Genomic DNA, 25,699 nt, shown 5'->3' with positions numbered 1-25,699 from the left:
CTGCTTGCCAGTGACTGTCATATGGAGAAAAAATATTTTTGACTGGAATGTGGAAGCAGAAATATCGATGAACCAAATTTGAAAATTTGACACTGACATGATACTGTAGATAGTTGAATAGAATAATAACTTCCCTAAAGTCCAAAAAAGTGACTCAAACCAAATGTTTACACTTGATTCAAATGAAAAAAAATCCCCATACTGCATATTTGGTAGCCCATCGGCTACAGCAGTGGGATAGGATTAGACTGAGATTTCCAGATGTCGTGATCACATTCCAGCTAATTAAGTTCCTCTGGGTTCACATTAAAGACAGTGGCACAGCTGAAAACAAGATTTCACTTGTAGTAATATGACATACTTTTGTCGCCTCTTCAATCATTGCTCATTTTTGTTGGTGACTATTTGGAAGTAGTTATACTCAGTCCAAAGGAGTTTTGCAAAGTCAACACATATATTTTCTTCAAAATTTACATTTTCTACATAGCCTTCTCTTGTTAAGCTGCAGCCCTTCTTTCAACCATGTCCCTTTGCTTCTGCATATGTATTCTTTTGCCCACAGTAAAATAATGCCGTATCATCAATGCACATTTACTTCTGCCAGCAAACCCTGCCTTCCTTAGGGCTGCCTGCAGCTTTCCAGTGACCACATATACATTTAAACAGTATTTCCCCTCCTCTTGTGCTGTTTGGTGCTAGTCACCTTCTCTTATCATTGAAATTCATATTGTAAACCTGTAATTTCTAGTCTATATTTTCCAAATCTTACTTGGGAAGTTTCAAAATATTCTTCCTGTAATACAAAGTCCTGTTAGAAACTGAAAGGCACTGAATTCTAAATCTTGGCATATTTGCCAATTCCCAATGCACAGAGCATATTTCAGTTCAGTTGTCAACCTCCTCCTTCCTCAGAATTGCCATTAATTCCTATGCTAGTATTGGATATAATAGCACAGAAAAGGTAAAGGCATCCTCTGCTGAGGATGCTACAATTTTGAATACATTTACTAGTCCACCAAGAAATGGCACCCACATTTTCCTAATCATGTTCCTAAGGATCACTATGCCATGAAAGGATTCTAAGAACTTTTAAATCATGCAAAAAGACTTGTTAAATATTTAAGCACATTAGAAAATAGAAATACATTGTTGTTCAGTTAAGCCTAGTGAAAGACACGAGCTTTATTATAGTGCTATGAAAGCTATGGGAAAAACAGACAACATAATTAGGACGGAATATACTCAGCCAAAGAGACGAACTAATTTCATGGCAATGTCCTCCTACTGACACTTATAATATTTCACCTTCTGTATGGCTTTTTTTTTTTTTAAAGAAATCTTTTATTAATGTGTCAAGCAATACAGAACCCTCAAGGAAATGACACAAAAAGCATGCTCTGAGAGGTACTCTGGTGTAAAGTTTTTCCATACCCAAGTACAATAAAGTATGATAGGTAGAAGAGTTATTCACAATAAATGAGTATTTCTCCAATGACTGAGATTTCCTTCTAGGTTTAAAAAAATGTCTTTTCCAAACTGATGGAACCCTTTTGTTATATGATAATAGCGCTATCCCATTTTACCATGCAGCCAATTAATTCAATCTTGCAGTTTAAGTATACACAACTGAGCTTTGCTTATCAAGAAATTAGAACTAGTGCATGCAAGTAATTACAGTTTCTGAGTAATAAGCAGTTACTGTTTCAGTTCAGTGTTGACAATAATTATAGTTAGATTAAGTTCAGGCCAGATGATTCAGCAGTTTAGGTTAATAGGTAGTGTCTTTAGGTCCTCCAGAATACCTAAAACATCTTTTTCGACAGTAGAAGGAAAAGGAGAAAAAAAAATAGGATTCTACAAATAGTTAGTATTCTTGAGTTATAACATATATCTACTAATTTTAAACACCTTTTCTCAATTCTAGTTATCTGTATTTAGATTACAACCTCTTCAGACAGCTAGTACTAGTTAAATGTGTAGAATTCCCAGGGTTAACTAGCTAAGGGTGAGAATATCATAACTTTACACACAGTGGGTAAAAGCTTACTTCACAGGCATTTTTGACTTCTGGAAAGTGTTCTTTTGTAATACCAGATACAACAGGCAGGAGTAGATAATATATTAAATAACTGATAGTGAGCCAGACACCTAGGGGTGGAGCTGTTTCTGTGCACTGGACACACAGAGGAGGACTGAAACTGCTAACTGGAAGTGGACATAAACGCTGTGCAGTAGGAACATTTCAGCACTTTGATTTCTAAATTGTTAAGGAACCATGTTAGGGTTAAAGTGCTAGGGATTATGTCTGAACCTTGGGTTAGTTTTAAGATAAAAGAATACACTGCAAAAGAAATAGCATGCATGTACTAACTAGGGATGCTGCATAGAATTAGAACTGGAACAGTAGTAGGTCATATCCATTTATTTGATAATGCCAATTATCCCTTAAAAAAAGATCAGTTACCTTTGTCCAGTCTAGTTTTAGCTGCTGTATTTCCCTTGCTAAGCCTCTATAGTTGAGTAGATGTCAATGCCAGGAAACATGTTTCTTTTGCTTAATTATATCCAACGTCTACATTTTACTCCTTGCTATAATGCTACATAATTCCTCCTTGGCATCATCCTTAAGGGCTTCTATTACACAAACCATAATTATCTTTTAACCTGACCTTACATACTTTTTTAAACCTTTCTTCACATATCAGTCACTCCAGTCTCTTATTCATTTTTGTTGCTCTTTTCTTTGAGTTACCTCCAATTTATTAACATTTTCCCTTTGACGTGTTTAGAACTGTGTTTATTCTTGCAGGTACAGCTTCGCTGCCATTTTATAAAAAAAGGCCATTATCTCAGCTCCTAAGTCATGCCTCTGCATATATAACGCAGCATCCTTGGCTACTTTTGCTAGTATACTACATTGCAAGGACCTCATCTAACTTGCTGCCTACTATGACCATTGATCTTTTATGGCATTGCTCTTTCCAAGTGTCTCCATCAAATAAATCTCTGTGTTTTGACTTCTTTCCACTCCAGATGAATTACCACTTATTTTCCAGGTTGAATCTCTTTTCTTTTATTTACTGCCCATAGTTCTATCATCCTTAAGTCCTTTTCAGTTTTTTCTCCTCTCCCTGTTGTGCACAACACTTCTCAGTTTAATATCTTTTGTATTTGAAAATAAACTTTTTCTCAGAGATCCTCACATTTGCATATACAACAAAAAAGACAACACTGAAGTACAGCAGATGTGCAATGAATATAAAGACTAATTTAAAATATGACTAAAATTTCTTCTTTAAATGATGTTTAGGAACAATATATGCAGCATGACACACACTCAGTTGCCGCGTCTACACATGACGCTACTGTGCGGTGGCAATGAGCTACTGCGCAGTAGCATTAGAGGCACTAACCGTGACATCATGCTACAGCGCAGTAGTGTCAGAAAAAACCGTGCCGTGATGCTGCTGCACAGTAATGACAGTTACTGCACAATTATTTAGTACTTGGTTATGCACCAAGTATTAAATGACTGCACAGCAACAACTGCACAGTCCACCATTCACGTAGAAATGGCCAGTGACAATTCAAAATAGGCATCGGGGACTATATTCCTGGAGTTTCCCAAGGATGAATTTGGCTCATTGATGATTTTTACACATGCAAATTGCAAAAACTAACATAATTGACTTTGCATTGTTGGCCACTGCTTTAAAAAAATTTTTTTGAGGGGGGACAGACATGAAAATATGAACATCAAGAAACTCCTCTTTGCCAGTATCCTGGACACATCAGAATAAAGCTAGAGTTTGTAACAGGGCATGGAGTTGATGTTAAGTCTTGATCTCTGATTGATCGCCTTGGGTGTTTTTACATGTGCTTTGAGGTGCGAAGGTGCTATAATTAGAATGGCTCCAAGAGCCACTCTAATTAAAGCATCCACAGCATCTCATGTATCACCATCCTTGTGCTTCCAAATGGCAGTAGGTATAATTTATCTAAAGCTTGAGTTTTAGATAAAGCATACCCACTGCCATTTTGAAACTCAAGCTTTGGATAAAGCATACCCACCACCATTTTGAAGCACAGGGATGCTGATACACGAGATGTGGAGGCTGGCTGGAGTACATTAGTTAGCATACTCCAGCATACTTGAAGAGTTATAATTACAGCATGTTGAACAGCCTCCTGGCACGTGTACAGGTGACCACTGGCAAAGGGCAAACCACTATGAATCTCAATCTGCACTCTGAGTCATAACATGCTGCTAACTTGCATACAGAACTTGACGTTGGGATGAAAAGCCTACGACACAAATTCAGGTCTGATAAGATAGAAGTAGTAGGAAGAAGCCCGTCATTTTGAAGAGCTTGCCACTGACCTCAATCTGTACAGAAAGCATTTATCCTTCAATCATCAAGTCTTAGTTATAATGTCAAAAAGGACTTCTCAGTACTCCGATATGTGGAAATAAATCCTTCTTCCACATTTGGGTCCTGAAAAACCCCCCTTCATTTCCCACAAAAGGGGACTGAGCCATTGTGATTCATGCGTTGTCACCTTCAATCAGTTTTTCAAAATTCACTGAAGCCTGGAGTGACCATGAAGGCTATACATGGTCCTCAGTTTGTTTCGTATGCAACATCTACCTTTCAAACAAAATGAATGAGAATGCATGTTTTATCCATTTTTTTTTTACAATGACTCCTGAACTCTACTTAAGTTTGAATGGAAACTGTTCATTTACATGATTTCTATGTGAATCCATGCATCAGCCAGGTTCAGCTCAAAAGTTGGAGGAGGTGATTTTTGAATTTATAATAATACCTGGAGTGAAGTTAGTTCTTTATTAAACTGGGTTTCATAATGAAATGTCATGAAGTTCTATAAAAATGAACATTCATCTTTTAATTTATTCTCAGTTGCTTTTTTCAGCAGCCAAAGCTTTTCTGACTAAACACAATATGCAAACTGCGAGTTAGTATGACATTTCCAAAGTTAACAATCAATATTACAATCATTACAATAATTGAGGTTTTAAATAAAAAGGACAAATGAGGAACTGCAAGGAGAATTAACTCCTTTTGGGATTTTTATTTCCTGTCAGCTTAGTAAAAGAAATTCTTATTGGTATCAAATGACATTTATCAATATTAAATTTCTAAACAAAGTCCTATCATCATTGGTTTCCATAGGAACAAATTCCAACTGGTTTCACTAGAACCAAGATTTGTCTCATAACTTCTGTTTATTAAGTGTTAGAAACATAGTCACATTTAAATTCCTGTTAGCGCTCTGTGGTTTTCACTGCATTCCTGAAAAAAATACAAAACATGTCTGTTTGCATTTTTTATTTCATTTGAAATAGCTTGGGTAGAACAGGTACATGAAAAAAAAAATCAGTCTTATGTTTCAATATAAGATCATGGGATCACAGGAAAGAAGGACTAGAAAAGACCTCATGAGGTGATCTAGTCAAACGTCCTGCTCAAGGCTGGGTCATCCCTCACTAAACCATTCCTGCCAAGTGTCTGTTTAACCTGTTTCAAGTTTCTAAGGGTGGAAACTCCACAATTTCTCTCGGTAGCCTGTTCCAATGCTTGGCCACACTCAGAGTCAAAAAGTTCCTTGTAATCGGCAACCTAAATTTCCCCTGCTAAAGCTTGAGGCCGTTGCTTCTGGTCCTGTCCTCTACAACCACAGAGAAAAGCTATCTCCATGCTCTTTGTAACAGGGGTAAGCAATTATTTGGGCATTCTGGTGAACTGCTGCAGGCCAGGTAAGCATCCCTCCCCTTCCCACTACAACAGCTCATCAAAACTCTGAAAGTGGCAGGGCAGGGTGCACTCAGCCAGGTGGATGTGTGGCGGGCCAGTAAGGGGCACTCCTGCATTGAGCCATGCACCTCCCTGTGCCCGACCACCTTCCAGGCTCCGAGTGCCTCCCTAGGGGTGCGTCGCATCCAGCTGACCCCCTTCCTGGAGCATACTCGCTAGCATGGGGGTAACGTAAGCTGCCACCACCCCGAGAAGGGACTCTATTGGCTCCGTGTCTTCGGGGAAACACAGGCCTAATAGTCCAATGGGTACTCGACCCAGTACAGGCACTTGGGACGCTTTCCCAAGTCAGGGGCCAAAAAGGAAAGTCTTCCTTAGTCCACAGACCTAAGGGGCCTCTTAGGCATAATTTAGACCCACCCCTCAATAAGTCTCCTACACCAGTCACAAAGGCAAACTTTATTGATTACAGGGGGTAGGGTGAAAAAAGGTACAAGATAGAACAATATCATAGAAATCCCATAGAGCAAAACAGTCTGGCTGAGGTAGCCTTTTGATCATGCAGCTGAGTTACTGCCAGCTATATATCTAATCAGATCTCGAGTAGCTTACTCACAAGCATCATCCAGAGGCTGTCGGAGATTCCCTCTGGAGGCAGGCCATTCTTAGCTCATGAATTATGGGGAAGAGAGCCAGTTTCGGATGGTAAACCTCCTCTCTAAGTCTGAGTCCCCCGCATGGTGGCTGCCCTCTCCTCCTGGGCAGTCTTAACTTATATAGCTCCTGTGACCTCATTCACCTGGTCCAATGGAGGCCAGCACCTGTTGGCTGTCGGCCAACCAATTTGGAATACATCACTAGTTGCCGGGCAGACTCTAGCCCACCAGGTAGAAGCCCCTCACCCAGGTAGCTGATACCAGTCACGTAGGCAGAGAGAGCAGGTTCCCCCCTCCTTTAGGAACGTAGCCAGCTCAGGTTACCTGAAGAGATAGGGTAAAGGTACATCTCCTCTGTTGGGCCCATCCTAATCAAATTGTTACAGAGCAGAGATTTTGGAGAGAAACAAAGGTGGCTTCCTGCCATAGGAGGTGCCACAGATGGGCAGGGAGCAGTGTCTGGGAGCAGGATGTGGGAGCAAAGCTGGGGCCAGGGCCAGAGCTGGGATTGTGAGGCAGTGACAGTATGCGGCTCATGCCAAGCCGTGATCCACTGCCTGCATGTCCCAGCAATGGGTGCCAGCCAGTTCCACGGGCAGTGGCCATGCCCGTCCCTTGCCTGTGGAACTGGTGCTTGACACAGGGATGTGTGGGGAGTGGATTACAGCTCTGCCCTGGGTCCAGAACCGGTGCCACCCCACACTGCACTTCGTTCATACTGGCTGCTCATGGGCCAGCAGTGTGGGACAGACCCAATGGATCATGACCAGATTAGGCTGCCCTGTGCTGCCAAGCCATGTTTTTCCTCAGCCATGCTGTACTAGGACTGCCTATATGCATCTGTGTTGGGTTGGGGGCAGTGGGGGCCAGATTATGGGTGTGTGCTCCACCCCCTTCCCAGGTCAGGTTGGTCATGATCGGCCATATGGGGAGTAGATTGCAGCTCTGCCCCGGCCCTTTCTCTGCACTGTCACTACCCCATGATACTAGCCCTTGCCCTGCCTGCCCATCTTGCTTCTGGATGCCCCTCCCTAGCTGCCACAGCCCCAACCATTTGTCCAGCTGAGCATGCCCTGCCTGCAGGGGTCCTGACAGTCTCCATAGATACCATGCCCACCCGCTTTATTCGGTGCCCCTGGTGGAGGGTGTGGGGTGTATGGCCTGGGGTGCCTGGGCAGTGGGGCTGGTTCTGGCAGCAGCAGGGACACAGGCAGAAGCAGGCAGAAGAATCCACCACTGCTGCCAGGAAGCAGAGTCCATCTGCCATGCTGCCCTAGTGCTGCTGTGCACCGAGGTGGTGGAAGCAGCACCACATCCTGGGTTGGCATGCATGGCTGGGCTGGGCGGGGACAAGAGACCCACTGGATAAAATCCCTTGGTGGGTTGAATCCAGCCCAGGGGCCGTATTTTGCCCACCAGTGCTCTGTAATCACCCATGAGGTATTTGGAGCCTGTTATTAAATTCCCCCTCAGTCTTCACTTCTCTAGGCTAAAAACCCACCATTCTTTCAATCTTTCCTCATAAGCAGGGATCCTGGTTTTTCCTGATAATAAAAAAACCAAAAAACCCAGAAATTCTCTGATAAAACCCCAAAATCCATAATTAAAATTAAAGGACCACCACTGTCCCCCGCCAGCCCTACTCATGCCCCTCACTCCCCCCACAACCCTCAGACTTGCTCATGCCCCTCACAACAGCCCCCCACTGGCCCTTCTCATGCCCCTCACTCCCCCACAACAGCCCCCCAACCCTACTGGTGCCCCTCACTCTCCCCACAACAGCCTCCCCAGCCCTGCTTGTGCCCATTGTCCCTCACCTACAGCCCCTGGCCCACCATCCCTGCCAAAGGCGGGCCCCAGCTACCAGGGCTATGAGGCCAGGGACCCAGGTCCACAGCCCCTTGCCCCCAACAGAAGGCAACTGCTGCAGGAGGAGCACAGAGCCAGCTCCCCCCCGCTGCAGGCCTGGGCAGGGGTAGGGCCGGCTCCTGGCCGCAGCGTGCACTCCCAGGGGGCAGGAGGGACCTGTGCCCCTCATATCTGTGCAGGGGGAGGAGGCGGGGGGGGGCAGGCCGGGTGCATGCTGCGCACTTGTGCTTCCCACCCTGCTGCCCACCCCTGGGGCCTCTGCACCGCAGCATGCGAGACCTGTAGACATATCCAGTGTAGTAATTCGCAATAGCTTAATGTCTAGTTGGAAGGAGGCTCAAGTGGGGTTACCCTGGGGTCTGTTCTGAGTCCAAAGTTGTTCAACATGTTCATTAAGGATTTGGATGAGGGAATCAAGTGCACACTTAACAAATTTGAAAGTGACACCAAGTTGGGTGAAATTGTGGACGCTCCAGAAGGCAGTGATAAGATCCAGAATGGCTTGGATAGACTGGAGAAATTGTCTCCAGTCAATTAAATGAGATTCAACAAGGATAAGTGCAAAGTCTGTCACTTGGGATGGAATAATTGTATGCACAAATACAGACTGGAGAATAACTAGTTAGCCTAAAGTACTGCAGAGAAGAAAGAACCTGGAGGTTATGGTGAACCATAAACTGAATATGAGCTAATAGTGTATTCTTGTTGCAATAAAAACATCCAAGAGCATCCTAAATTGTATTATCAGAAGCGCCACTTGCAAATCAAGGGCAGTGATTTTTCTACTCTGTTCAGCACTGGTGAGGCCCTACCTGTAATACTGTGTCCAATTTTTGGGTCCCACACTTCAATAACAATGTGGACAGATTGGAAAGAGTCCAGCACAGAGCAACAAAAAATCATCAGGGCCAGGGAGATGAGACTTATGAGCAGGGATCCAGGTTTTCCATTTCCCACAGAAAAATGGAGTAAACCATGAATTTCCCACTTTACTAGAGTAAAACGTGGATTTCTCATTTTAGCAGAGAAATCCACAGATTTTGTCATTTTTCAGCAAGCCCTCTGCAGGCTGGGACAGGTCCAGCCATGTGCCATGGCGTGTGCATGTACATGCACATGGCCCCAGGCAGGCTTGACAGCAGCTCCTGCAGATAAGTGAGAGATGGATTGAGACCCCCACAGGGAAGGAGTTGGGCAGGGCTGGGGCTGCTTCCCTGCTGGGCAGTGTGTGGGGCTTGCGACCCAGGGCTGCCATGTACAGCCTCAGAGCCCCAGTGGGGAGCAGGATGAGGCTGGAGGTGGCTTGTTCAAGGGTGGGGCTGGCTCCCCACTGCAGCGCACACTCCCAGGCAGCAGGGGGGAACCATACCCCCTTGAGCTGTGCATGGGGCAGGGTGGCTGCATGCTGTGGGCTTGTGCTCCTCGTTCTGCTGACCTCCCCTGGGTCTCCGAAGCACAGCATGTGCAACCCAACGTGGCAGGGCACAGTGGTGACATGCAGGAAAACTGTTTACCCCTGTAAGCTCCACACTGCCCTGGTGACACTTCCTCTGCAGGGATTGTGACCCTCGCTGCTGCCCCCGCACTCAGGGAAAATGTCGCCAGGGCAGTGGGGAGCTCACAGGGGCAAGCAGCTTTCCTGCAGCCCTGTTACCCCACCTGATGCCTCCTTCCAACTAGACATTAAGCCATTGAGAATACTACACTGGATATGTCTACATGAGACGCTAGTGCACAGTCGTCACTGTGCATTTATTTAGTTACTGCACAGTAGCACTGGCAAACATCCTTTAGGTGATGTTACTGTGCAGTAGCCTAATAACACTACACAGCAGCATATTAACAATGTCTGTGTTATGATACACTACTGTACAGTCAGTGTCTTGTGTAGACATGCCCAATAAGCATGATGAACAAACCAGTTTTGTATCCAGTTTACAGTTTTTTCATCTGCTCTATATGTCAACTTGTTAATGAGAATGTCATAGGAGACCATTTCAAGTAGACCTGTCTTTATGGCACATTATAATCTGCCTAACATCTGCTACCCCAGGTAACCTCTCTACAATTTACCAGCTACATTTCATCACCAGGTCACCATTCCCTTCCCCACCGCTCTCCCCCTCCCACCGCAACCTGTTTATCACCCATTATCTACCACACATTTACATTTTTACTGACTGGCATTCTTGCATACTGGCTTCTGGCTGCTATCCCATCCTGGAAGAAGAGCGCACAAGAACTGCAGATGCTTCCTCTGCCTGAAGAAAGGTGTTTGTCCCAAAAGCTTGCAAAGAAGAATTTTTCCAACTATTTTAGTTGGTCTAATAAAAGATATTGCATTTACCCAAAGAACCTTGTCTTGCTAAAGGCCTTTTAGCACACCCACTGCTCTCCCCTCATCCATAGAGCCTGTCACTTTATCATAGAAAGAAATAACATTGGTCAGGCATGACTTACTCCTAGTGAATCCATGCTGACTGCTCCTGATCAGTCTCAAATTGTTCTCCTCTGTGTGCATCACAGTGGATTCCTTGAGGACCTGCTCCATGATCTTTCCAGGTGTAGAAGTCAGTCTAACTGGTCTGTAAATCCCTGGATCCTCCTTCCTTCCCTTCTTAAAAATGGGTACTATATTTGCCATTTTCCAGTCATCCAGGACTTCACCCAATCTCCACAAGTTCTCAGACAGGATGGCTTGTGGCTCTGAAATTACCTCAGCCGATTCCTTCAGAAGCCCCAGGTGCATCCCATCTGGCCCTCTCCACTTGACAGCATCTAGCCTCTCTAAGTAATCCATAACCTGTTCTGCCATTGCTTTAGGCTGCTTCTCTCATTCCCTATTGCTTCTGCCAGCTACAATGGTCATCTGGTGGCTGCACCTATATGTAAAAGCTGAAGTAAAAGAGACATTAAATACTTCAGCCTTCTCTGCATTGTCTGTGACTAGATTGCCTTCTACCTTCCTTAACGGACCTACGGAATCTCTGGTCTTCCTCTTATTTTTGACATACCTAAAGAAATACTTTTTACTGCCTTTTATGTCCCTTGCCACCTTCATCCCAAATTGTGCCTTGGCCTTCTTAATTTTCTCCTTGCATTCATTGGCAATACTCCTCTCCTATACTATGACGAAGTTTCCATTTTTTTATATGATTCCTTTCTGAGTTTCAACTCTTCGGGATTTTTCAAGCCAGACTGGGTCTCCTGTTGCACTTCCCATTCTTCCATTGCTTTGGGATAGCTTGCTCTTGTGTTTTAAGAGGGCTTCCTTAAAATTCAGACAGCTTTCCTGGATTTTTTTCCCCCCTCAGGACTTGCCTCCCCAAGGTTACTGTCCACCAGATTTCTGAGTTTGTTAAAGTCTGCTTTTCTCAAGTCTGGTGTCTTTACTCCGGTGTTCTCCTTCCTTCCTCTCCTTAGAATCTTGAACTCTTTATCACTTTATGGTCACTGTTACCCAAGTTACTTTCTCATTCTGAGCCAATTCCTTCCTGCTTTTGAGCATGAAGCCAAGAAGAGATTCCCCTGTTTTTGGCCTCTATCATCTGAAGCAATAGTTTGATTCTGATCTGCAATCCCAGTGAAGTTACTCCAGATTTATGTTAATTGATACGACTCCATCCCTCATTTTCTAATGCATTGAGGATTTCCCCTTTGCAGGAGAGGGAGAGTAACACACAGGTTATAGTTGTTTGTCCTCCAAAACAAAATCTTGAAAGGATCTCCGATTCTCTAGAATTGAGACAATATTTTTTTTGCTATTTCAGAGCTACTGTTTTTCCTCTTTTTGTATGGCATAGGATATCAGCAGTGATTATTTGCTGAGTGCTAATAAACCAACCTCAGTTGAAAAGCTCTTATATCTACTAAAGTGTGTTTTTTTCATTCTCAGCTCAACCCTGCCCTGTTCTACTTATGGCCTTCATATAGGAATGGAATGGTGATGGGAGTAAGGAACTTCCTGCCTTTTTTTACATGGTCCATAGCAGGGCCAGTCAGTTAAAATCCCTAAATGTGCAATGCTCCCATGGTGTAAATGCTCTATGTCAGAGAAGTATTATTCCCAAAGGGGACAGAGCTCTAACCATATTCTCCTGCTGAACCAGTTTGTAAGTCTGCTATAAAGGAGAGAGATTATAACGTTCCAAAGGATGCTCCAATGCATACGACTATTAGAGAGCTCAATGATGCCCGCACTCTCTGTGACAAGGTAGTGCCCTCACATCCTCAGTGCAGAATGTTGTGTAAATCAGTCTAGCCATCAATTAACTATTTATTGGATAAGTTGTTTGGTAAAGAGCAAGAAAAAAAGAAACCTGTATTTAGTACTTAGAGCTCTATCAGTGCCATCATACCATTCTATTCAGCAATATTCTAGTTCCCTTGTTGGGATAAACTACTCAGCTGAACCAGATTATAGCCTCATAAAACAGAGCAGCAATACTATTATCGCTTAACTGCACCTGAATTTAGGCAGAAACGACTTCATTCAAAGAGTAGTAAACACTTGGAGTAAGTTGTCAAGCAAGGTCATTGAAGCAAATGACATAAATGAGTGTTAGAGACACGGGACACTTTCATGAAGGAGACTGAAGGATACAGTGACAAACAGGGATGCAAGAAGGATGAATTGAGCTAAAGGAGGGCATGCTTGAATGGCAGTATTAAAATTCACCTTTTTGCAGAAGGCCTGTACAAGGACTATGCAGCATTTCTATACACATCCAGAACAGACTTTTAGTGGGACCTATGAGGTGAACAGACCTTGTGGTGGCTTTCTGCAGAGCAGTTAACTTCTGCTTAGATAAATAAAGGAGTTAAATCTATTCAGCTACTTTCAGGAATGCAAAATTCACATGTATTCTTCCCCCTCTCAAGTGGTTATTTGGAAAAATGGATAAGGTAGAAAATGAAATATGAAGCACGTGATTGAAATTTATGGTTTTTGTGTTACAATCTAGCCCACCTTTAGCCTTGCAATATCATGTAATGATGCCAGTAGCCCCTTTTGCGGACCAGGTATATTAAAATGGTTTTGATAAACAAAGTAAAATGAATTATCTAAAAAAATATGGGTGTCACTATATGGCAGTGGCCATTTTAAAACAGCAGTGACCACATAATGTGTGCTATAAAACATACTCCTTCCTTCTGCCGCACCTGCCTATTGCCATCAAAGTTCCTAACCCCAGTAATGGTCTTCTGTTCATTGACATCACTTCCCTGTTACCCTTGGTCTCAGGCAGCTCCACTCACTCCATTATGCTGGGTCAAATCCTGACATGAAACTCTAACTTGCTTCTGCCTTTAGCCAATCTCTCGTTCCAGAATGCCTCTCCACCCAGGTCTCAGTTCCCTCTCACCAAGTTGTCCCCTACCCTAGTTCACTTTTCATCAATGGATCTGATCAAAAACCCATTAATGTCAAGTCAGTGGACTATGGATGTGGAGGCCCCATATCTACAACTGTATTTAGAACACTCTTGACCCTGAAGTCCTGTATCCAAGCCAATGCCCGACAAACTCATACTAAGTAGATTCATCACCTCCCCTGTGAAATAGCTGTATTTTTTTCTGGTTTCCAATGGATAATTTAAGCCCCCACCTCAGGGATTGAGGTTCTGCATTACACATTCAGCTCTGTAGATTCTTATCATGAATAGGTACACACAATACAAATGCTCACATCTATTTCAATTCTAACAGCAAATGGAGCTGTGGTACAGCTTTTATGCGAGAGAATGGCAGAGTCTGTATATCCCCTTACTATAAACAAGATGATAGGAACAGAAAACTGATTTAATTCTGTTTTCATAGGCTTTTTCTAGCTAAAAGAAAGGCAATTTAAGATGAACTTTTCAAGAATATAGCAGACTTCCACATAGAGACAGAGAGAGCATCTTACCTCCTGAAACACTGAAGTGTTTTAACTAGTATATGTATATGTATATGGTAATTTTCTTGTGATTTCCCAGTTCATCTAATAAAAGGTATCATTTTGGAACCGAGAGTTCTAGTTTTTTGTATGTCTATATGTATACATACACACATATAAATATACTCTATTCTGTGCAGAAATCATTCAATCATTCATTGCCCACCAACTAAACACTAGCCACCTGTAGGAAAAAATACATGTGAAGCATTTAGCACTATCAATAATAGTAACACAAGGATGCTAATGAATACACAATTTCATAAGATACATGCACTGTTGCTGTACAAGACCCACATGTTTTTGATACACGTGTTTTCATCTTAGAGCCTGCATGAGGGAGCACACTAGCTTTGAGCTTGGGAAACCTGGATTCATGTTGCAAGCTCCCCGAGTGACATTTATGAGGTTGCTTAGTTTGTTTCTCCAGCCACAAAATGGGAATAATAATACTTTCCTGTCCCAGAGATTCTGAGGTATTCAAATGTTACATTAAGGGAGGTCATAACTATATTAGATTACTAGCAAATTACCCATCAAGAATGACAGTGGGGGGGGGGCAAGTGGGAACAGAGGCATCTGTCCACACCCACGCCCCCCAGCACTTTGGGTCTGACTCTGTTCCCCCCCTTCCCCTCCCCCCACTTCAAATCTGGGGCCAGTCCCCCCACCGCTTCAGGCCTGTGGCCATGCTCCCCCTTCTCCCCCTTCTCACAATTGGTACACTGTATCCTGCAAACTCTTTGTGGCAAAACAGATTCTGGGATTCATTGTCAACTTTAATTTATTCTCCAGTTAGTACTGGTCACAACATGCCTGCATGTGATCTAAGGAAGTGAAACTGCATACATTTTCTCTCTTTACTTTTAAAATGTGCGTTTCAGCGATACCTTTACATTTAAACAATCCAAAGAATAACGGATATAAAAATTGTAGGCCAAGATTTTCAAAGCTGATTAGTAATTTGGGGTGCCTAAGTTTCCAGGGTTTCTCCACTTACCTTTTGAGAGAGCTGATTTCCAGCTCTCTGCATCATACCTGAAATTGAACTGAAAAATCCAGTCAGCTCTGAACATTTTGTCCTTCTGTCATACATAGTGATATCGTGATACTGTTACATATCATGTTTGTCTCTCTTCTTAAAATGCATTTTGAAGATTGCCAGCACCCTGTGAGGCTCTGGGAGTTGCTTTTGGTATGAAGGCAATGCAAAAATAGCCTTTGCTGCCACTGCCCCGTGCATCGCTGCTGTCCTGTTATGCCACTGACACTTTTCTGCACCTTTTTCTAAAGCAACTGGTATTGGCCACAGTCTGATAGAGCCTACTGATATTAGATACATTACCAGTTTGATATGATGTAGAAGATCCTATGTTCCTTTTGATGAATTAGGATATTGGAACAAATTACATCATTTTGGATATACTTGAGAAAGAAATAAAAGACATGTGGAGCAAAGAAATAGGAAGTTCCTACAAATCCTGCTTCAACTTTTAATTCCTTTTTCTTGCTTTATATTCCTATCTGTTCCTCTATCTGTACCTGATTAATACAAAAAAAAAAAAAAAAGGAATGAAACTTCAACAAAAAAGCAGACACAGAAAAACATAATCAAACGACAAGAACTACTTTTTTCATTTCTTTTTTTTTTTTTTTAAATAATGCCCTCTCAGAAGCTGGCCTCCTTTTCTCTGGCAGTTTCCTTTCCATCCTTCTCACCCTCTTGGTCTCCTTTAATTGTTCTTTATGCTATGATTTTTATCAATTTAATTTAGATTACAAGATCCTCAGAGCAGAGAACTTAAGTTTAAATGTGTGTAAATCTCCATGAATAGCAATAGCACTATGAGTTTTATACTGAGAGACTAACAAAGCTTAATCTATTTAGTTTATTAAGGGTAGATTAAGAGACGACTTGATCATTGCCCATAATAACCCATATAAAGAAGGGACTTTTTAAAACTAAATGACTCTTTAGTGGCAAATGGCATACGATCTAGCATTTGAAAAAATAAGAGAGAGACCATAATCTTGCTCACCTCATGCCCCCAAGTAAGACACGCATCTTGGTTTTGGAAGGCAGACCATAAAAAAATATTTTTTTTAAGTCATGGCCTAAAGCTCGCTTTTTTATGGAAAGGTTGTGCTCCCAAATGGCTGTAACCTTCTCTCTCAGCCAGCAAGCCAGCAGGGGGAGAATCTGTATTAACCCTTTCACAACTACTGTTGATTTGGTAGTGGTTTTTAGCTCCTCTGCCAAAAGCTACTGACAATTTGATAGCAGTTGTGAAAAAGGTTATCACTGGACTTTGTCGCTGTTTGCTTGCTGACTGAAAAGGGCAACATTTTGCAGCATAGCCTCTCCATGCTTCTATTTCAGTGAAGAAAATAAATTATTTTTACTTAAGATACACATCCGAGTTTGGAGGGCCAAAACTGGAATCATATTTATAACAAGAGTGTTTAAAACCAATAATTTATTTGGAAATATTTCCAGTTAATCAATCTCAAAACACATTTCTTTGTGTGCAATTTTAATGTACATTAAGCCCACTTCCAGACAAATGTGATCGTGCAATTTGTGGCACTGCAGACACATTCCAGATGTCCAAGACACGTTCCAAATGTGCCACCGGCACCATATACCACACATTCAGCTTGTCTTCACTCTGCAAGGCAGCAATGCTGAGGGGTTTTTTTGGCCCCTGGATATCTAGGGGTCAATCCTCCCCACCACCCCCACCCAAAAAAAGTATGTGGGGGCAGCACATGCCACTCAAAACCAGAATCTGGCTGGCTGAAGCCACACTCCGGCTGCCAGCTAGGATCCCAAGTGGCAGGATTGTTGCATGTTGCAGCCCAAGAGGCCCTCAAGGCTGGAAGTAAGGCTTCTGAGGCTAGCCAAGTGGTGGCCCCAGCCTCTTCTATCCCACCTGGGGTAACCTGTCATGTGCCAGAGGGCACATGGCAGAGGTGTTCCCCAGGGACAGCAACACAAGGTATCATGATGCTAGTTGTCCCCAGGGAACCACTAGTGTGGATGCAGCCTAAGGGTTTTTTGCACCCTAGGAATTTGGGACACTTTCCAAAATGACAATCTCTGCAGGGGTGGCTCTCTGGATGGATGCAATATACCCTCTTCATCTCTGGAAGCTGTCTTTTAGCTTGAGCAGAAGCCCACAAAAATCAGATATCACTGTGACCTGAGTGGGTCTCTTCTCTTGATGAGACCCATGATACAATGCAGAGTGGAAAACCATGAACTCATTGCTTGTGGACAAGAGGACATATATTACCACTGCTTACTCATATAAGAGTAAAAATATTAGTCAGAGAGACCATAAGTATATAAGCAAGAGGCTGCATCTCTGTATCAGCCTGATAAATGCTATTTCTGACCATCCAGTTCACTCAGCCTTTGAAAAGGAGGCATCTTCAGGTCTAAAAAGCTATGGATTAAATATATTGATATGGGGGGAGGGGCACAGGGGAAGGTAATTAGAACACTTAAGTACAAACAATCTTCCCATCTTAATCAAGAAGCCTTCTATTAGAGACCCAATTATTAGAAATCTTGTTTGGTTCAATGATGTTAATATTGCAGCCTCTTTGCAGATTTTCACTAACCTTTCTGACAATCTCTCACTTCCCCACTCTCTCTCCTGGGTCTCCATCTAAAGTTTTTCTGTGTTACTAATGCTTCTTCATCCTAATTTCTTGGCACTTGGCTTCAGAAATACATTTCTTCCTTCCCCTTCACGCAGCAGTGGGTCTTTTTGGTCCTTTTTACAATATGACATTTCTAAAATGTTCAAAAGCAGCTCCTTCTCTTCACAGAGGCAATTGCCTTTGTCACATAAAGCGACAAAAGAGTGTTTTTCCTCCCTTCCCTAAAGAACTTGGGAAAGTAATCCTGCAAAACATAACAAGGCCAAGATCTTTTCCTTAACCCCTTAGATATTTCTTTGGATCCTCCTAGGGATGGTTGTGTCAGCAACTCTGCCCCCCACCCTCCCCACACACTTTTTTTGCAGTAAATGTGAGTAGGGCAGACAATTAAATTAATTCACCAAGCCTCACTTTTTCTCTGCTTAGGAGTTGTCCACAACAGATTGCCATTTTCCTGTTTGTAAGCCACCACACTTCTACAGATTATAATACAGGCTGTCCATGCTCTAGTTGTTGCTGAGTCTAAGCTATAATTTACGCACCTGCAGAATCTGGCAGGAATGGACAGAGTGATTCTCTTGCAGCTCTGTTCTTTTTTTCGGAGAGGTTGCAATGAGTGATACTGTCCAATTACAAATCCTCCCTAAGGCATCTGCAGAATCCCATTATGTCAGGTCTCTTGCTGACTGTGTACCGATTCAGAGATGTTAGAGGCAGTCATACTTACCTCTTGAACTAAACAAGGGCCGTAGAGTCATAGATGTTAGGGTTGGAAGGGACCTCAGTAGGACATCGAGTCTGACCCCCTGCCCTGGGAAAGAAAGAGCACCAGGGTTAGATGACCCCAGCTAGGTGCTTGTCCAGTTTCCTTTTGAAGACCCCCAAGGTAGGGGAGAGCACCACCTCCCTTGGAAGCTCGTTCCAGATTCTGGCAACCCTTACTGTGAAGAAGTTCTAATGTCCAACCTAAATCCGCTCTCCATCAATTTGTGGCCATTGTTCCTAGTTACTCAAGCAGGTGTCCTAGTAAACAGAGCATCTCCTATTCCCTGGTTCCTGCATTAAGCCTGTAACTTCTGAATCAGCTAGAGTATCTCCTATAGAACAGGGGAGCTCAAACTTTTGGACTCTTGCTTGCATGGAGCTGGGCCCCGTGCTGCCTTGGTCCCCATAATTGTGGCAAGCTTAGACTAAATTTCATAGTACAATACTGAACACTTTCCAAAAACAGTTGAGGAGAAACTCCATGTTCCCCTATGCTAGAAGAATCATTGTTTTACTCAGAGAAGACTGAATTCAAAGTACCTTGAATGAGTCACCTAACCCTGCCTGGCCTTTGCTAAGACTTCATCATTTTGCCAATTTTTCCTGATGCAAGTTTCCAGTATCCCATATGAAGTACTGTATTATCATACCCATCATCCAGACAGGAAAGATAAGCTATAATTAAGTGATAGGACAGGCCCATAATCAGAATAAGTCAGTGAATCAGTGACAGCAAAAGCAACAGAACCAAGACATCTTGACACCCTGGTGCCTACTCAAACTACTGGACAACAGTAATTTTGAGAATTATTATGCTATTTTTACTGACATGGTGATTATTTTATAGCAATGTTTCTTGACAGTTTTGATACTTTCTCCAGACAGTCTGTAAATTTATTGACAGTTGGCTGCCCCGATAGGTGATAAACATCTGAACTGATGAAAACTTGCTGTCCTCTGTTAGTCATAGAGGCTGCACACTTAAAGAGTAAGGTCATTAGCATGAGAACATTACCACTGAGGCCTTTTGTGACTTTGGCATTTCGTATTTAGTGGCCATGGTTGACTCTTTATGCTACTTAGCGCATCTTAGTAATTCTGAAGCAGCTTTAGGAATGACACGATGAGATTGACTCATATCGAATATCACAGATGTCCCAGTTCTGAGAGGGATGCTTGTTTGAGTCCACTCTGCAACTCTCTGAGGGCTGCCTACCCCCAGCTATTCAGACTACGTTGATGGCACTCAACCCCCTGGTACTCGTACCCCCACTGTGTGGCCCCCTACTATGCGGCTCCTCATTTGGGTAGCTCTGTCTTAAACCAATATGGAAATGAAGAAATATTTTATAGAACAAATCTGGTCCCAACTCAGGAGCTAGTACTACTTAAAATAACTTTCACTTGTCCAGAGCCTTGTATATGTGGTATATTTAGAAATAACAGTAATAAAACACAGCTACATCACATGCTTATCTCACGTTGTATAAGTGCATATATTGAAGCTAAGAGCTTAGATTCAACAATTTTCAACATGTGCTTAGAATTAAATGGTAAGCTATATAGTCAGATCTTCAGAGCTCCTGAACCTGTACATCTTCTTGGCTAAAACCATGGGTTACAATGAAATCATCCATAGCCAAAAATCAAAAAAACTTTACAGTATGAGCTAAAGAAGCAAATGGTGGATAGGAACTTTAACAAACTGTCAACACTGGAGGTTTTTTGCGCTGATCTAGTTTATTAATGACCTACACCATACAGTTCTTAGAAGAGTTTAATGGCCAGAAAACATGTATGCTACACACCTGTTGGAAATTCTGTTAAGTTCACCCAGCATGTAGTTAGACAAGAGAAATATGTGCATGATGAACCTCTATTTCACATGTTCCAGCTGCCATTACTCTCTACTGCTCGGAGACCAGGTTTAAACTTCCCTACTTAAATTGTGCCACTAGGATTGCAGCATTTGCAGCTGCACCCCACACTTTTTTTTGGCTATGTATGATCCTGTTGTAATCCATGATTTTGGCCAAGAAGATGACTGTTATACAGGTTTAGAAGCTCTGAAGATCTGACTAAGTAGTTTACCATTTATTTCTAAGCACATGTTGAAAATGTTGAATCTGCATCCCCACACTATATCATCACAGAACTGTATTTTGCCTGCATCCACCTGAAGCTAGGGAAGCATCCTTTTCTCCTCAAACACTGGAGAAAAAAAAGGAAGCCTAGCTCCTTCTGATGTTTTCTCACAATAAGGATGTATATGGGGCTCTCCCTAGAAGAACAGGCAAAACGGGTCATAGTTGGGACATCTAGAGATTCTGAATTTAGAGCAAGGACCTGAAAAGTTTTACAAAAAAAGCCAAGAATAAAAAAAAAAAAACCCAGCTCTCAAGAAATACTTATGCCACCAATCTGTATTATAAGAAATTGGACAGAATTTTGTCTCAGAGTGACAAAAATATATGCTGGGATTTCACTTCTTTGTTTCCATTGGTGGACTATAGTCATTTTGTAATAAAATAATACCATTTCTCCTCCTCTCTCATTTCTGACAGATGAGCCTCCAGTTCATTCCTTACACATCAGAAGCTTACTTAAATTTCACCCAATTTGTATTTCTCTCGTCCGCATATTAACTTAACTTTTTGTGTTATATTCCAGTCCTCTTCTGTACTGGCAATGCCTCCCAACTGTATGTCCTCAGCAAATTTCATTACCATGCTCCTATTTTTTTGTGACAAAATTATCAGTTAAAATAATAAATTCAATTTATCACAAGAATAATCCTTGAGGGAACTCATTAGCCATCTCTCTACAGCCCATGTGCTCCCCTTTAGCCTTACATTTCTTGTACTTCTCCAGTTTAACTAATTTTCCACATGCCACCATAACAAATGTTTTCCTGAATTCCAGAAAGGAAATGCAATAGATCTAATCTTTCTCTAGAAAAAAAAAAATCAGTTACCTTATCAAAGAAAAGAGATCAGGTTTGTTTGGCATAATATATAATTGGTAAACCCATGTTGCATTTTATCCCATTTTCTACTTTTATTCATGTATTACTCTTTCCTTCAAAATTTGTTCGAAGCCTTGCACACTATTGACATGAGACAAACTGGCCTGCAGTTTAGTTCATTAAATTCTAATTCTAGCCAGGATATGGAAGTTTCTGTTCCTATATTCTGATTCTTATGAACAATCCTACCTTTTCACCCCTTCTACCCACCCTGGGTTCGATATCACCCCTCCTCAAAACTGAGGCAAAGTAACATTTAGTTTGGAACCATACCTAGAATATAGTTAATTTCAAATGTATTCTTACAGAATAGTAGCCACATTCTTTTCCTTGTCCTCTTTTTATTTTGCAGCTGAAGAACCTTTACTAAGTAATTTCAACATCCCTTGAAAGCATAACTCACTTGACTTCTAGCAATTGTCAGTTTATCCAAGCACTTCTTGACCCCTAACATGAAGGCTCCTTTGCTAATGTAGCCTTTTGTTCCCCATTCCTGTCTGCTTATTACTTATATTCTTTTTTTGAAGTAGCTATTCATTGAATTAGTCTGGAGCAATTCCATACAAAAATTCCCTCTTCCTTGAGCTACACATTTCATATATATTTGGTACACATTTCATATATATTTGGTACATTTTTTCTAAAAATAACAAAATTCCAAGCCTCCTCCAGACTTGGGTCCTTCAGGTTTTAAGTCTAGTTGACTTCATTTAGGTAGTTCCCTTCAGTTGACCAAACTTTCACTTTTTTAAATGAAGGCCCCAACTGGAGAATTATTTCTGTTTCCCTTTCCATTGAATGGAACCAATTTGTGATCATTTAATCCAAGAGTATTTAAAAGGATCAGTTCTCCTATATCTAAATATAAAAGCAAGTCCAAAATAATACAACCTCCTTTTGATTTTCCAGAATGCTTGGCAAAAAAGAAGTGACTATCACATCCAGGAATGACTGAAATCTATTGTATCTATTAGCTTTTTCTTCCAGTCTACACCTGGAAACGCAAAATATTTCAAAACACTGTTTTCAAAAGTGTTTTTCTCTCTGAAACCACTAAATTGGATAATATGTATACCCAGATCTAAGCTGGATGACAGACATCTAGCACTATTACAATACAACCTCTTTTACCATTCTTTTGCAATGTGTTTCTGGCCTCCCAAAATTCTGTTTTATCCATTTTTCTTTACAGTTTACTACATCATTAATACCACCTTACCTTGACTCCTCCCAAAGTCAGTACACTTCAGTAGCTTTTATCCAGTTACAATTACTCTTCCATCATGTTTCTGCTATCCATATAATATCTAATATTACCAGTGGCACAACTAGGGTAGGGTAAGGGGGTCACCAGCCTAGGGCACCTATTTAATGGGGGTGCCAGTATGGCGCCCTCCCCTCCAGGAGTCTCTTCCATGTCAGGGGTAGCTCAGTGCTGCTGTCAACCATTGCAGCTGAGCAGGCACAACCCCATGCTGAGCCATGTATCAGGGTACAGGTGGCCAGGATGGAGGGGTAGAATGGTGTCTTCCCCGACCCCCAGGAAGTTTTGCAATGAGAGGACCATCTGTGAAGCACCAGGGGAAGTCCTTAGGGATCCTGCACCACTACCTGTCCCTCAGCAACAGCATCCTCAGCCCATCTTGCTATATCAGCAGTAGTAGCTACTGCTACTCAAGTGAGGAGAGCCCAGACAGGCAAGACTCTTTCCTCTCCCATCCCATTACCCCCTGCCATCAAGTGGTCAGCATAACTACTCCCACCTTGCCCAAAGCACAGAAAGAACTGGCTATGTATCTAAATTTCACATCCTGCACCAACAGTTCAAGTGTAAGGGAGGATTTTCACAGTGTTGCTACCACACGTGTTAATGCCTTTTCATGCATCTACCTTCCATTTTGTTGACCCAATTCCTTGCATTTCAATGGATTCTCCCTAACTACATCCAGTAACCTAGCTAGATTGTGCAGTCTTTTCAATAAGTATATTGCCTCTTTAATTCTCTTTCTTGTGAAACATTACATTTAGTTTGTATTATTAAGTAATATTGTATACTATGAGATACAGCTAATATTTGATTTAGTCTAATTGATACAGCCATTTAGAAGGACATGGGCTAGTAGCTTTTATGAGCTCTAACACAAACCCTCAATGTGCTCAGAATGGGTGGAACTGATTTTAAGTCACACTGTCGCTTTGAAAGTTTACAAATTCTCTAGCCCTAGATGTAACAGCACATTTAGAAAATAACACTTTGTCTCTCTCATTCCTTGTAGGGCTCCTAACAAACAGCCCCATTACATCCCTCTTTTTTTTGTCACCATGCCCAAGATGGCAACTTCCTAATATTGACTGCAATCTCATTTTAGTGCAGCAAATTAAAAAGATAAAATAGCTTGCTGTTACAATGTAAGTGTGTTTGGGTACTTTGAAAACTAGGCACTATCCTAATTTGTTTGGCTCGCAATGGGCATGTCTACAGGAGACATGTTGAGCGCAGTACACTAATTTTACTGCACATTAGCAAGGCAGGCAAAACCTATGTAAACGTGCAGTAAAATTAGTTTAGTGCACATTAGTATCACCAAAAAAGCTTGCTCTGTGGCAAATGTGAAGAAGCGCCACTTATGGTGCATTAAGGTAGTACCTGTAATTGCAGGTACTAAACTTAATGCATTGCAATAACAGAGCATTAATGAATGTGTAGACACATCCAGTATGATCAATACCCTGCTTGAGACTGATGGGGCCTTGCATTTTTGAGGAACATTTCATAGCATTGCATCATAGCACTGTGAGAGGTACATTCCAGAGCTTTTCATTATGTTATCTGGGACAAAACATAACATTTTGGCAATACACAAACTTTCTGTGGAATGTTTCAGACTAAATTTGCATTCATGAAAAATGTACACAGATAAAAGATACCAATAAGGCAAGACACTGAAAACGTGGTTAACCTCTAAATTCTGGCAATGTTTGCAAAACTGTTCTTATGTTATACTGTACTGTGAATGTTCTGTAGAAGCCATAAAAATGGAATTCAAGGCACAGAAAGTACTCTAATAAGGTGCTGATGTTTTAAGGCAGAACAGCCTTGCCAATTGTTTCAACAAAAAGAACTATGCACTTTCAAACCTGCAGCAAAACATGGAAGTACCATCCTAGTGAACTGTATGGCTAAGTACAGACAATCAAAAGGCTTGAGGCTAGATCAATTCAGTGTTTGCAGGTTTGTCTAAACTGCAGAAATTGAACTGAAAAACAAATGGACAGACATTCACTTCTGATTCAGGAAATACAGCCACATACCTGCAGGGGCTCAGGCCAGAAGCTGGGGAGCACTAAAGCACAGCTCTCTGGCACATAACCAGTATGGGCTATGTGTTTGCTTTCTCTTCCTGCTGTCCCTAAAGTCTCCGGGATTTGCAGTAGAACTCTGCAGAGTAACTCATCACTTCCACTTCCTCTTCCTGCTTCCTGCTTCCAGGTGCCTCTGGGATTTGTAGTTCATAGTTGCAGCCAGCAGTAATTTTTTGGCAGGACAGGGCAGCTCTGTATTTGGGGGAAGGGAAGTTTAACCCTCCTCCCTGGCCCCAAACCCCATCTGGGGTTTGCCGGGGGGCAGGGGGAGCAGGGACTGCCTTCCTCCCCACCTCCCCAACCCTTCTCTGCTGGAGCAGACAGCACAGCTCAGCCCAGGGCTGTGGATTGTTATTTAATTTGAACCAGGAAGGGGTCTGGGACAAATCAGTTAAGTCTGATACTACATTCAACCACGTTTATCTTAAACCAGTTCCAGCCATTTTGAAACTGGTTTATGTGCATTGAAATTCTGTTCTGTTACAGGATTAAACAAGTTTCTGATCACTTAAACTAGTTTATGTGTAACTTCTGTCCCTAGCCTATTTTGTCACACCTATCCATAACCATCAATGTAAGGACTTTCTACAGAGGTGCATGTGGAATAACTAATCTGCCCAGCACATCCCCAGCTCTT

The 25,699-nt window shown here is 42.1% G+C and overlaps 1 long non-coding RNA gene across 2 annotated transcripts in view; it reads right to left on the bottom strand.

The window, feature by feature from the left end:
- LOC149864466 (uncharacterized) overlaps positions 1–25,150 on the bottom strand; it is a 74,242-nt gene extending 49,092 nt beyond the window's left edge. Inside the window, exons 1-3 of one of the 2 annotated variants that reach the window (XR_016442529.1) lie at positions 25,012–25,150; positions 21,326–21,407; positions 18,637–18,720 (exon numbers count right to left, since the gene is read on the bottom strand). This is a non-coding gene — a long non-coding RNA (uncharacterized LOC149864466). The remainder of the gene's footprint in view (positions 1–18,636; positions 18,721–21,325; positions 21,408–25,011) is intronic. The other variant, XR_016442530.1, reaches the window with a different exon arrangement.
- Positions 25,151–25,699: the final 549 nt, after the last annotated feature.

Source organism: Crocodylus siamensis, chromosome 5 (genome assembly GCF_052110815.1).
Source record: "Crocodylus siamensis isolate JL-2025a chromosome 5, ASM5211081v1, whole genome shotgun sequence".
Lineage (NCBI taxonomy): Eukaryota > Metazoa > Chordata > Crocodylia > Crocodylidae > Crocodylus > Crocodylus siamensis.
The sequence above is the reverse complement of the archived record's forward strand: the minus strand, read 5'-3'. Positions and strand labels throughout refer to the sequence as shown.